This window comes from Halictus rubicundus, chromosome 8 (assembly GCF_050948215.1).
Source record: "Halictus rubicundus isolate RS-2024b chromosome 8, iyHalRubi1_principal, whole genome shotgun sequence".
Lineage (NCBI taxonomy): Eukaryota > Metazoa > Arthropoda > Insecta > Hymenoptera > Halictidae > Halictus > Halictus rubicundus.
Genome location: NC_135156.1, coordinates 2,792,748 through 2,804,473, shown reverse-complemented (window position 1 = coordinate 2,804,473; position 11,726 = coordinate 2,792,748). Strand labels below are relative to the sequence as shown.

General features: G+C 45.6%; 1 protein-coding gene across 3 annotated transcripts in view; it reads right to left on the bottom strand.

Moving 5' to 3' along the window:
- The window catches only part of LOC143356173 (endochitinase-like), a 63,453-nt gene that overhangs the window by 36,228 nt on the left and 15,499 nt on the right, over positions 1-11,726 (bottom strand). The window lies entirely within an intron of this gene.

Here is an 11,726-nt window from a genome sequence, read left to right as displayed (position 1 = left end):
CGAGTCTCCTCGCCCGAGAACGATGGAACAAATTGGAAGCTAATGTTCGAGATGCTATTAGGACGGATGCAAGGTCCAATAGTGAATCAATCAACACACGCCACCACCCGGATATTCCTGCCAGAGTTCGACCCGGATAAGGAGGACTACAGTGCGAAAGCTTGGTGTAGAACGGTGGATGTGTGTCTCGCAGAGCGACCGATACAGGGCAGCGAATTGGTCATGGCTCTAAGCAGGGCATTGAAAGGTGGCGCGTCCGCGTGGATGTCACAAGTGAATTACGCGGGCATGAACTGGAGTGAATTCAGAAAAATGTTTCTAGCCCAATATGATACGTTCGAAACCTCTGTGGGTGCAATGATGAGGATCAACGGGGGAAAACCAAGAGAAGGCGAGTCTATGCCTTCATACTCAAACCGTGTGCTGGCCTCATTTACTAATTTATACGCATCGATGTCGACGGAACAAATCGCTATAGCATCAACATTGGCACATTGCGTGCAGATAGATCCTCGACTGCAGCGCGTTGCGTTCACAACAAATATCGATACGCGGGCTTCATTACAAAAGGAGCTGATGGCCTTCGGGTTCCGTAAACGGCCAGTTACCACCGATGGAAGAGAACCGAAGTCAACGGACAGCAAGAAGCCAAAAAGTGTTGTTACGTGTTTTACATGCGGCAAGGAAGGACATAAAGCCACGGACTGTCATCGACGCCAAGGAGCTACCAGGTTGCCGGGACCCAAGCCTGGCACGAGCGGAAGCAACCGGGGACCACCGAAAAAGCCGGTTACCTGCTTCAAGTGCGGAGAGGACGGCCATATTGCTCCACAGTGCAAGAAGGAGGATGGAAGACCACATCCGAGGATACCCATGGAACGGCAGATCAACTTGTGCAGTATCGCCCCGGTAACAGCGGAACTTGCGGAATCGGGTGAGGTCTACGAATTTTGTTTTGATACGGGTGCGGAATGCTCTCTGATAAAAGAGTCGGTGGGAAATAAATTTTCCGGTAAGCGATCTAGAAATCTGACACGGTTAATTGGTCTTGGCAACGCTAACGTGATGAGTAACTTACAGGGTAGGATAAGTTCGGGAGAGTTACAAATAAAATTAATAGACCCTAATCGTACTGTTCAACGACGACCATATAGACTTAGCCCTGATGAGAAGCAAACTGTAAAGGACAAAATCAACGAACTCTTGTCTGCCGGGATAATTAGACCTAGTTGTTCCCCGTTTGCCAGTCCCGTAATCCTCGTTAACAAAAAGGACGGTTCTGACCGTTTATGCGTTGATTACCGGGAACTAAATAGTAACACAGTCCCCGATAGGTACCCCTTACCGCTCATGAACGACCAAATCCAGCGACTAAGCGGCGCACAATACTTTACGACACTAGACATGGCGTCGGGTTTCCATCAAATCCCTGTCCATAAAGACTCGATAGAAAAGACTGCATTTGTTACTCCAGATGGTCAATACGAGTATTTGTCCATGCCGTTCGGGCTTCGTAATGCACCTTCGGTATTTCAGAGGGCCATAAACCAAGCCCTTTCTGGACTCGTAAACACATTTGTAGTTTGTTACCTGGACGACGTTATGATTCCGGCCAACTCTATACAAGAGTCCTTAGAGAGGCTACAAATAGTACTAGAAAAATTAAAGTCAGCGGGATTCTCACTCAATTTGAATAAATGTGCGTTTCTAAAATCACGTGTAGATTATTTGGGCTTTGAAGTGACCGCGGGGGAAATCAGGCCAAACCCGCGGAAAGTAAAAGCATTAACCGAATCTTCTCCTCCATCAACGGTGACTCAGCTTAGGCAATTCATAGGCCTTGCTTCCTATTTCAGACAGTTTATACCTAAGTTTTCTCAGATCACTTCCCCACTATACAAATTGACTACGGGAAAAGGAAAGATAGAATGGAAACAGCAACACGAAAAGATCCGACAAGACATTATTGCAAATTTAATAAACGAACCCACACTAATGCTATTCAATCCGTCATACCCAATCGAATTACATACTGACGCCAGCTCGGATGGTTACGGCGCTGTCCTAATACAAAAAGTAGATAGTAAATCTCACGCGGTCGCGTATTGTAGTAAGAGAACCACTGACGCCGAATCGCGATATCACTCATACGAGTTGGAGACGTTAGCGGTAGTCAATGCCATAAAACATTTCCGCCACTTCTTGCAAGGAAGACAATTCCTAGTCGTCACTGATTGCAACTCGCTTAAAGCCTCGCGTACAAAAATGGACCTTACCCCGCGAGTACACAGATGGTGGGCATTCCTACAGGCATACGATTTTGACATTGTATACCGAGAAGGAAAGCGCATGAGCCACGCGGATTTCTTCTCGCGAAACCCTTTACCGATCAAAGACAGTCATAAACGGATTGAACAGAAACGGGTTAATTTGGCCGAGATATCGGAGAACTGGTTACAAACTGAGCAACTACGAGATGATGAACTGAACAAGATCATTTCCCAATTGGAAAACAATGAAATGGATCCTGATACCGCCAAAACATATTCGTTGAAATCAGGAGTTTTGCATAGAAAAATACAACGTAAAAATCGCAGTCAACAATTACCCATAGTCCCCGTACATTTTCGATGGTCCGTAATTAATAATGTTCACGAGTCTATTATGCATCTTGGTTGGAACAAAACCTTAGAGAAGGCCTATCAACATTACTGGTTTCCTAACATGTCGAAGTACATTCGTAAATTTGTCGAAAATTGTATCACGTGCAAATTATCAAAGTCTCACTCAGGTAAAGCGCAAGCCGAGCTGCATCCTATCCCAAAGGTAAGCGTACCGTGGCATACGATTCATGTTGACGCTACGGGAAAACTTAGCGGCAAAAATAACATAAAAGAATACGTGTTTGTGTTCGTCGACGCGTTCACCAAATTTGTAATTTTACGACATTCCATAAACATAGACGCGGCCAGTGCCATCACAGCACTGAATTACTGCGTGAATTTATTTGGGGCCCCCTCCAGAATTATTGCCGATCAGGGTAGATGTTTCGCAAACAGCAATTTTCGTGAATTCTGCAAGACCCATAATATTGACCTGCACCTAATCGCTACAGGTACGTGTCGTGCCAATGGTCAGGTAGAAAGAACAATGAGTACGCTTAGAAATATGCTTACCGCGGTAGAACTAAATAATAGCAAGTCCTGGCAAGAGTCCCTTGAAAATGTCCAACTAGCGTTAAATTGTACAGCGAATCGTACCACTAAGCATAGCCCTTTGGAATTGCTGATAGGCAAAGTTGCCAGACCAATATCATTGTCAGTTGCTAATGATGACGGCGAAGAACTCGACCTTTCGGACATCAGAGAACAAGCGACCCAAGCGATCGACCAAAACGCCGCGTACGACAAAACACGATTCGATAGTAACAAAGCAAAAATTGTTAGATTTTCGGTCGGAAATTACGTTCTTATAGAAAATCACGAACGAAATCAAACGAAATTAGATGCTAAATTTCGCGGTCCGTTGTAACGTGGACCTCCACTCGCCGCGTAGGAAGGCGGGGGCGGGGTCCACTCCGGGAATTTATGGGCTCAGAGGTCGGGCCGCGTACGACCGTGAATGTGCGGTCCTCCCGGTACTAACCGATTCTCGAAGGTTCTCGGAAATCGAAACGAACCTGCTGCTCGGGCGCCAGGCACCGGAAGGGTGCCACGCGAAACGCGGACGAAGTCCGCCCTTAGCCGAAGCTGGGGGCGGGAGGTGAACCTTCGGGAACCGCGAGAAGGTCGAGAGGCGCGAAAAGGGTCGGGGGTTCGGACACGGAAGGGAGCGAGGACAGCCCTCACGGCAGGGCGGATCTCGCAGGTGAAAAGATCGGTAGTCGGGCTGGGCTCTACAATTTTATTGGCGTCGGATTTTACAAAGCCGCGGCCACGTGGCCGCGCCCGAGAGCCCGCGCTCTTCGTACAAAATTTGCGGTAAGGTGGAGGGTTCGCAACGCGCTGTTGTCGATCGGTAAAATACGCCGCGGGGGTGCGGTAGATCGGCACGAGAATGACCCCTCGCCGAAGCGAGGAGTTCGCGGCACGCAGGTGGTCGGCGCGATTACGGTATGACTGTCGCGGCGCGGTTTCGGTTCCGACGGACGGCGAACGCTCGGCGAAAACTTCGCGATAGGCTACGCGACGGCTCGATAGGAATAACGCGAAATGTAACGTAACAAACGGGTGGTTGCAAACGGTAACGGCGGCAGCTCCTCCGAGGAAGACTTCCGCACGATATTTTTCCGGGAACTCGCTGCCGAGGCTCGAGGTACCGGTGGATTCGGTACGAGCGGAATGTCCGAGGCGAGAAGCGCCTCGGCGCGCAAAAACTCGGGGAACGAGACGCGATATTACGCGTCCGACGGGCGATCCGCGAGCTCGCGTTGCCGCGAGGGCACGGAATCGTCGTGGGCCGACCTCGTCGGTTCCCCGACAGAGCCTGGCGAACCAACTCGCGAAAAATACACGAAAACGGTCACTTAGGGGACTCACCGTTCCTGCCGGTAATTTTTCCGCCGTCTGTCGCGGTTCTGCCCGTCTCGCTCGGGATGGTCCTTCGGTAGTTCGGCTCCGGCCTCGCAACGGTAACAAGATCGTGGTCCCGCTGTAGCTCGGTATTAGAACTGCACGCACGTCGCGTGTACGATAAGAGGACGGATTTCGGTAATCTACGCAACACGGCGGTCCGGGCTAATTCGGTAGTTTTTCTCTGTGCGACACAGTACGGAAGTCACCGCGACAGTAATTCGGCCTAGTCCGTTCGCGTTACGGCAGGGTCCTCGCATCCCCACTCCTTGCCCTAGTCCGGCTTTTCCGCTAATAGGGCGCGCGACTGGCGCGAAATTCGTAACTCGCAGGATCGTGCCTACGTCGGGTCCTTGGGCCTCAGACCTTACGCGAAAATCATTCCGAAATGGAAACGCGGGGCAGATCTGCGATCTGCCCCGATATGGGGGGGGGGGCCTACACCACCCTCGCCGAGGCCCCTTGCAGTTGGCTAGGTGAGGCGACGGCAGGACCGCGAAATAGATTGTCGGTTGGTCGACAGGGGCCTTCGTCCCGCGTCGTCACCTCCGGGTTGTCTGGCCCGTGTGTGGCGTCGCCCATTCCTCGTTATTACCGGTGCACCGGATTTCCGTATTGGCCATGGTTTGGCGTAGGTGGTCCCGCGAAGCGCTGTGCCCTTTCCTCAGGTCGGCTGGATACCGGGGTGCCGTTCGCCTACCTGAAACTTGCCGGGCTCGGCGCGCGCGAAAGGGTGAAAGTACGAGTTTCCTGTCGATTCGGGAGTTCCTCGGGGAGCGCTTCCCAACCTATCGAGCCGTGGTTCTATTCGCGACAACTTTGTTTTTCGGGCAGTCCGGTCCCTCCGTTCGGTGGTTAGGGGCGCCGAAGGGCGACGGGGTTTGTGCAACGTCACACCGTATAAGATAATAGAAGTTTTGCCCAACGACAGATACCGTTTGAAGCCTGTAAGTGGCAATAGAGTACTTAAATATGCTCACGAGCGACTGAGATTGATGCCTGATAGTTCTGTTCCCATAGAGTTTGATATCCGCAGTAATTGGAGCGACACCGAATTAACAGAATGTGCCAGTGTCGGGGATGACAACAGTGAGGAAAGAAACACGTGAAAATCCATGCGTCGTGCTTATTAGTCGTAAGCCATTATTCCCAAACCCAGTTTAGCTGGTAAAGGAGGCGGGGCGATGTAACGGCAGACGATGGATGTATTGGGTCATGTTGATGACTGCGAAATGTGTGACCACGTGATTGGTCAGGAGTCGTATGAGTCGACTGAAAAAGGTGTGACCACGTGGTTGGTCGGGTGCCACATGGGTGGCTTTGTTCTGTTGTGTCCAGTAGTGGACTAAAAGTTCATGTTGTTCCTTGGAAATTCTGAAAGTTGATATTTAAACTTAAATTGTGGCGAAAGGGTCTCGAAGGGCCTCATGATTTTTTGCACAAAGTTAGATCAATATTACACCTTGCCAAAACGATTAGTTCCAGACCAAAATCTATTAAAGGATTTGTTGTATGCTTCCATAAATAAAAAATGGGCAGAAAACAGAGATTTTCGATTAGCACATATTACTTAATGTTGACAACTTTTTACAAAAATTTTTTTGCCAAATAAGCGTTGTACCTGTGGCAATCTCTCAACACATTTTCAAACAAATTCGTTGGATAGTTTCGTTTTTATAGATTTTTTGCCGCTTTTTGGCCATTTGGCACCACTGTGCGCCGCGTCGTGTCGGCTTTCCTTTGATTGTGCTGCAGCTTGTTGGAATGCTTGAAATCCCAGTCGCGTGTCATGTATCGTTAGATACTTGTTGCGCAGAGCACTTTACACACCGAGCCCGCTGAGTGGAATCGCGGGCTGAATGTTGCCGGAGATCGATAAGGAAACGACTTCAATTTGTGTAAACTACAGCGATGCCTGCGTAACAGGCCTGTCGTCTGGTCTGCAACCCGACAGTTCTAGCAGAGCTGCTACATTCTTTGTAATATCCCGAACGCAGAGAAGGATAGTAATTCAAAGAGAAGAAGGGACTTCAGCTCTCTGCTTCTCTCTCCTTTCCATTCGCCGACCTTTTTCACGCGTATAATCATGCAAATAAATTATTTTATTTATAAGAAGAAGTTTTTGAAGTACTATTTAAAAATAGTATTTTATTTGGAACATATTGAAAAAGTGACTTATTTTAAGGAGTGTGTAAAATAGTATTTCAAATAGTTGATTACTGCGACATTGTCGTCTGTTTATTAACATGTTACATGAAAATATTCGTAATTCACCTACAACAAATACTTTGTTAACTATTATAGTATCTTATGTTAAAAATTATAATTTATAATATTATCTATTTGCTCAACTTATTTTCATTGCAAGGAAATATTTGGAATACATATTTGAAGTACAACAGTAAATTATTCTGTGTATCTGGTTATCAAAATAAAAATATTTTATTTGCCGAAATTTTTCGTTCTATTAAAGGTAGTATTTTATTTGAACCACATTAAATTATACTATTTAAAATAGCATTTTAAATATTTTTTCTTGAAATTTTTCCCAGGTCTGATTCAAAAGGTAATGGGCCGCTGGATAGGGCGTCAAGAAAGACCATGTGCAAAATTTTAATCCTATATCTTAACCGGGAGGGTAGTTATGCCATAAAACGGAAAAGATTAGTATTTCTTAATTTCTTCATTTCTAATTTCTTTTATTAGTATTAGTATTTGTATCTAGAAAACCTAGATACACATACTGTAATTAATTCAGATTTTTAGGTAGAACATTCTATTGTAAGAAATCAAAATCCTCAAAAAAGAACAGAAAATATGCAGATTACCTAAACCAGACTTTCATATGTTCTAAATCTAATATATTTAATAAGATATTATCGAAATAATTTTTTACAACAAAACGGTCAGGAATCGATTTTGTCCAGTTAATAAACGTCTACTCTGAATCAAGGGCCGGATTAAAAAGATGAAACACGAAGTACGCCGACAAATGATAGGCAAAAACATGCCAGCGGGCACTGGTCAAAAATTGAAGGGCGACACGTGTCCTCGGAGGCTGAATTGACATGATCAATAGGGAGAGGACAAACAAAGGGGTCCGCACCCCTGTATTTTCCGACGCGAATTAAATTCTCAATTTGATTCACCGTGTAGTCGTCCGGAAACAAGCCGGGCAAAATTAACAACAATCGAACGAACAAGATGGTGGCGAAAATGAATAGAAGACAGCCCTCGGGTGTATGAACGACGAGAAGAAAGAAGCAACGTACATACACGCTGCTCGCGCGATCACCAACGGGGGTGGGTTGGATTAAGGAATCCTGACTATTTCGAAGAAACGGGGAACGGACACATCGAATAATTTTAATCTGTGACCCAGAAATCGTGATCGAGATGGATCGACAGGCAATTTTAACTTCCTGTAAAATTTTTGCATTCTTGAAATTGGAACCTGGGCTCCCGTGTGCTACTTCATTTCAAGAGTTAGTGGAAGCAATTCGTTCTACACGAAAATTGTCAAGAAGAATATTTTTTAATGGTCAATTTAATCCCTTAAAGGTTCCCAAATATCGATCTGTTTAAAAATTACGTAAAATAACACTAAAACGGCGGGACCCGTTGAAATGAGTCTAAACAATGTTCTCAAATCTTCATTTGTCTAAAAAGCGCGTGAATAGACACTGGAACTAGAGGCCTAAAGATTAAAAATTGTATAATTCACGAGCGTCGACAGACTGCGCAAACGCATTCACGGAAGATCGTTCAATAAATATATTTCAATATGTTTACGATACATTTATCGAAACAAAACACTCGAATGGGTATTCATGCGTCTGGTACTTAAATAACGATATAAAATAAAGCAATTGAGTTGCTGAAGAACCTGCTGTCAAAACACGGAATTGATTTATCTCACTCAGCAGCTACACGGTGTTGACGGGAATAACACGATTTTCCCTCTTTGGTATGTGTTGTGGTTTGGATGTTAAATAGAGAATTCACCCAATATAACAATAACCATTTATTAAATAAACAACAAAAACTCAACGACGTAACAAGGAACAACAAATGAAATAACAATGAAACAACTGACGGCGAATGAACTGACTGACTGACTTGACAAACTGACTTTACAGACTGACTTGAACTAACTGACCTCTCATCCGTCAGAATCCGCGCTTATATCTAGTCCCCCGCGCCTCCAGAAATTTCCTTCGAACAAGGAAACTTCTGGAGTGGGGATGTCGCTTCCTGTACGTGCCCCTTGGAGAAAGTTCGTGTCCTTGCACCGAACATCCGTGTCCTGGCGAAAGTCAAGGGTTGGCGGCCAAATGTGCACGCCAAGGAAAAACCCCGAACCTGGTCGCCAAATGTGCACCCCAGGTAGGAACAGACTTCCGGCGACTAAGTGTGCGCTCGGGAAAAGCTTGGGCCTGGCGACCAAGTGCGTCCAAGGTCCCAGCCTGCAAACGACGCTCCTACCTGGGTCCGATGAACCCTTCTCCAAGGGGTCCGCCACACCCTCTGTAGAAATGTTCCAGCGTAGAATGAAAATTTCGTGTTCGTTCGTGCGTCACTGCATTCTCTTGAAAGCCACTCGAGAGCCATTCAGACCCGGTCACATTTTCGCCGTCAAAATAAAATGCAACAATAACCACAGTAAAAGCAAACGTTTCAGGCGATGCACCTAAAAATTTCGAAAGTCCCGACCAATCGTCTTACATCGAAAGAAAATTATAGGTGGTAATAAAAATTGATTTTGAAGTTCGATAAAGAAATATTACGTCACTAGCATGTGACCGACGTGTTAGTCCAAGTTAACGACAGAGATAAAATCGTAATACAGTGAATTCTCCATATACGTCACAGGTCTTGCCAGCGTCAAGTATCGTCCAGGAGACATGTTTACACTCCTCGGCGTCCGAGACCTCTCGAGCTCCGCGGTCCCTCACGGGGTATACCCCGTAGTGGGGATAGTTCCGCGACGTTTATCATGCAGGCCTTGGCGACATATATAGAGAAATCACTTTGTATTACAAAATACTAGAAAGAGAAAAGGGAAGATGAACAGAGATAAAATGATGTTCATTCAAAGTTAACAGACATGGGTTCACCCAGCGGCGCGCGAAATTGATAAAGCCCGCCCGGGAAACAATAATTATGAAACTGCGAAACCGAGAGGGGCGAGTCTCGTCCACTGCGAAATTGAATGATCGATGAGTATTTGGAAGCAATTGCGGTGCTGGCAAAGAGCGTCTCAATCGGGAGAAGTAATACGCTCGTTATGCACTTTATACAAGCAACAGAGGCTGATGAGACAATAAGTCGATTCGACCGAGATCGGATTAATTGATTTGTAAGTTTGCGGACCGGCGAGAACTCTGCACAAGAAAAATTGTATCTGCATTCTATCGATGCGACTTGTCAATAAACGGACATTTTAGTTTTATTCAAGTATATAAAATCGTGATTTTACAACACTCTGGTCATTTGTTGTCCAATTTTTTCGCTGACTTGTAACTAGACTTGTAGATGACTAAAATACAGTAGTGTGCGAATTAATGCGAACATACCAATATTTTTAATGTCTTATTAGTTTTCTAAATTTGGCAACATGACTATGTCAATGGTTGCTGTGATGACCTGTTAGGTATTGACGTGTCGTTAGTGGATAAGTCTGTGACAAATTGCATAGTTACATAATTATTTCATTTCCGCTAACGACGCGTCAATTCCGCTCGACAGGTCAGCGCAGACTAATTCATCAAACGTACAACAAAATGGCCGCAAGCGCTGACAAAGTCATGATGCCAACTTCATGTTGCAAGGTCCAATCAATTTACTCTGAATTTTAGAAATTTTCGAAGATCTTCTCACACTATAAATGTGGAAAGGTTCGCAATTTAATTACAGTAAATTCAATACGGTCCCAAGGAACAGCAATCTCTTAATTGCGATCGTACACAAGCTTGTAAGTACTGGCTGCTAAGGGATGAAAAGCATCGTTCAAGACCCTCTGTCCGGCTCTGCACGGATAGTCTGCGAGTGAAATTAGCCTGCAGGCCATCAACGTGTAATAAAGTTTGTTTAATCAGTCACGATTACAGAGAAAGAGGCATTGCGAACGGTAGTCGAACCGGAAACGCGCTTCAGTATCCGAGGATCGAATTTTCCACATACCAGGGATGCTGAACGCACTTCATTCCGTTTCTTAATTTCCATTTCTAAAAACCGATTGTAACCTCGTAATGACTATTGCCTGGGCCCGCTTTTGGGGGGGGGGGGGGACAACCCGGGCACTTGCCCGGGGCGCCAAAATTTAGGGGCGCAATTTTGGCTGTAAGTTCGCAATATGCTTTTTTGCCCGGGCTTCGTAACCGCTGGAGCGGGCCCTGCTATTGATCATCCCAAGCTGTCATACGGAGAAATGCTAACAAATCGTTCGAATGCATGACGAACATGTAATTAATATACCGTCGATGTTTAATGGCAAATACAATTAGCTAGAAAGAAATGTGCGCTCACTTCGTTGTTCGTTATACTGATATTCCAGATAAGCCGTAGGCTATGGATTGACGATTCGCATTAATTTAACGGGATTAAATTCCTGTTGCAGTAAAAATCTTCTAAAAGGAGTTCGCGTTGGAACAAAATGGCGCGTGTTCTATTTAAAATCGATGGATAAAAAATGTAATAACGACTGCCTGAGAACCTCGCTGGTTCTAAATTTTAATAAATTTTATTTTATTATTTGACTACTAGGAATATCGCCATTTTCGTTATCCCGAGGTAACAACTTTCTCTTTCACAACCAACTATGAAACCACACTGTCAAGCAATCGCAGTTAAATTACATCCCCGCGAACCCTCGGGAAATGGAAAACTTTCGACATCGAAGACGCGAGAAGTTCGCACAGGACACGTGCTCGGACACGAGAGATCCTAGGAGCGTGATTGCGGCTCGTTCAGCTGGAAAAGATCCTAACCACGTGCTTATGCTCCCTAACACGGCTATCTAAAGTCGCGCATAAACGCCTCCAACATCAAGACGGATTTATTCGTCCGTTTGTCAACCGCTTACCCGACTTTTCCTTCGACGCGTGTTGCATAACGTTCCCGTGAAAATTGAGTTGTTGTGACGAGTGCCATTTC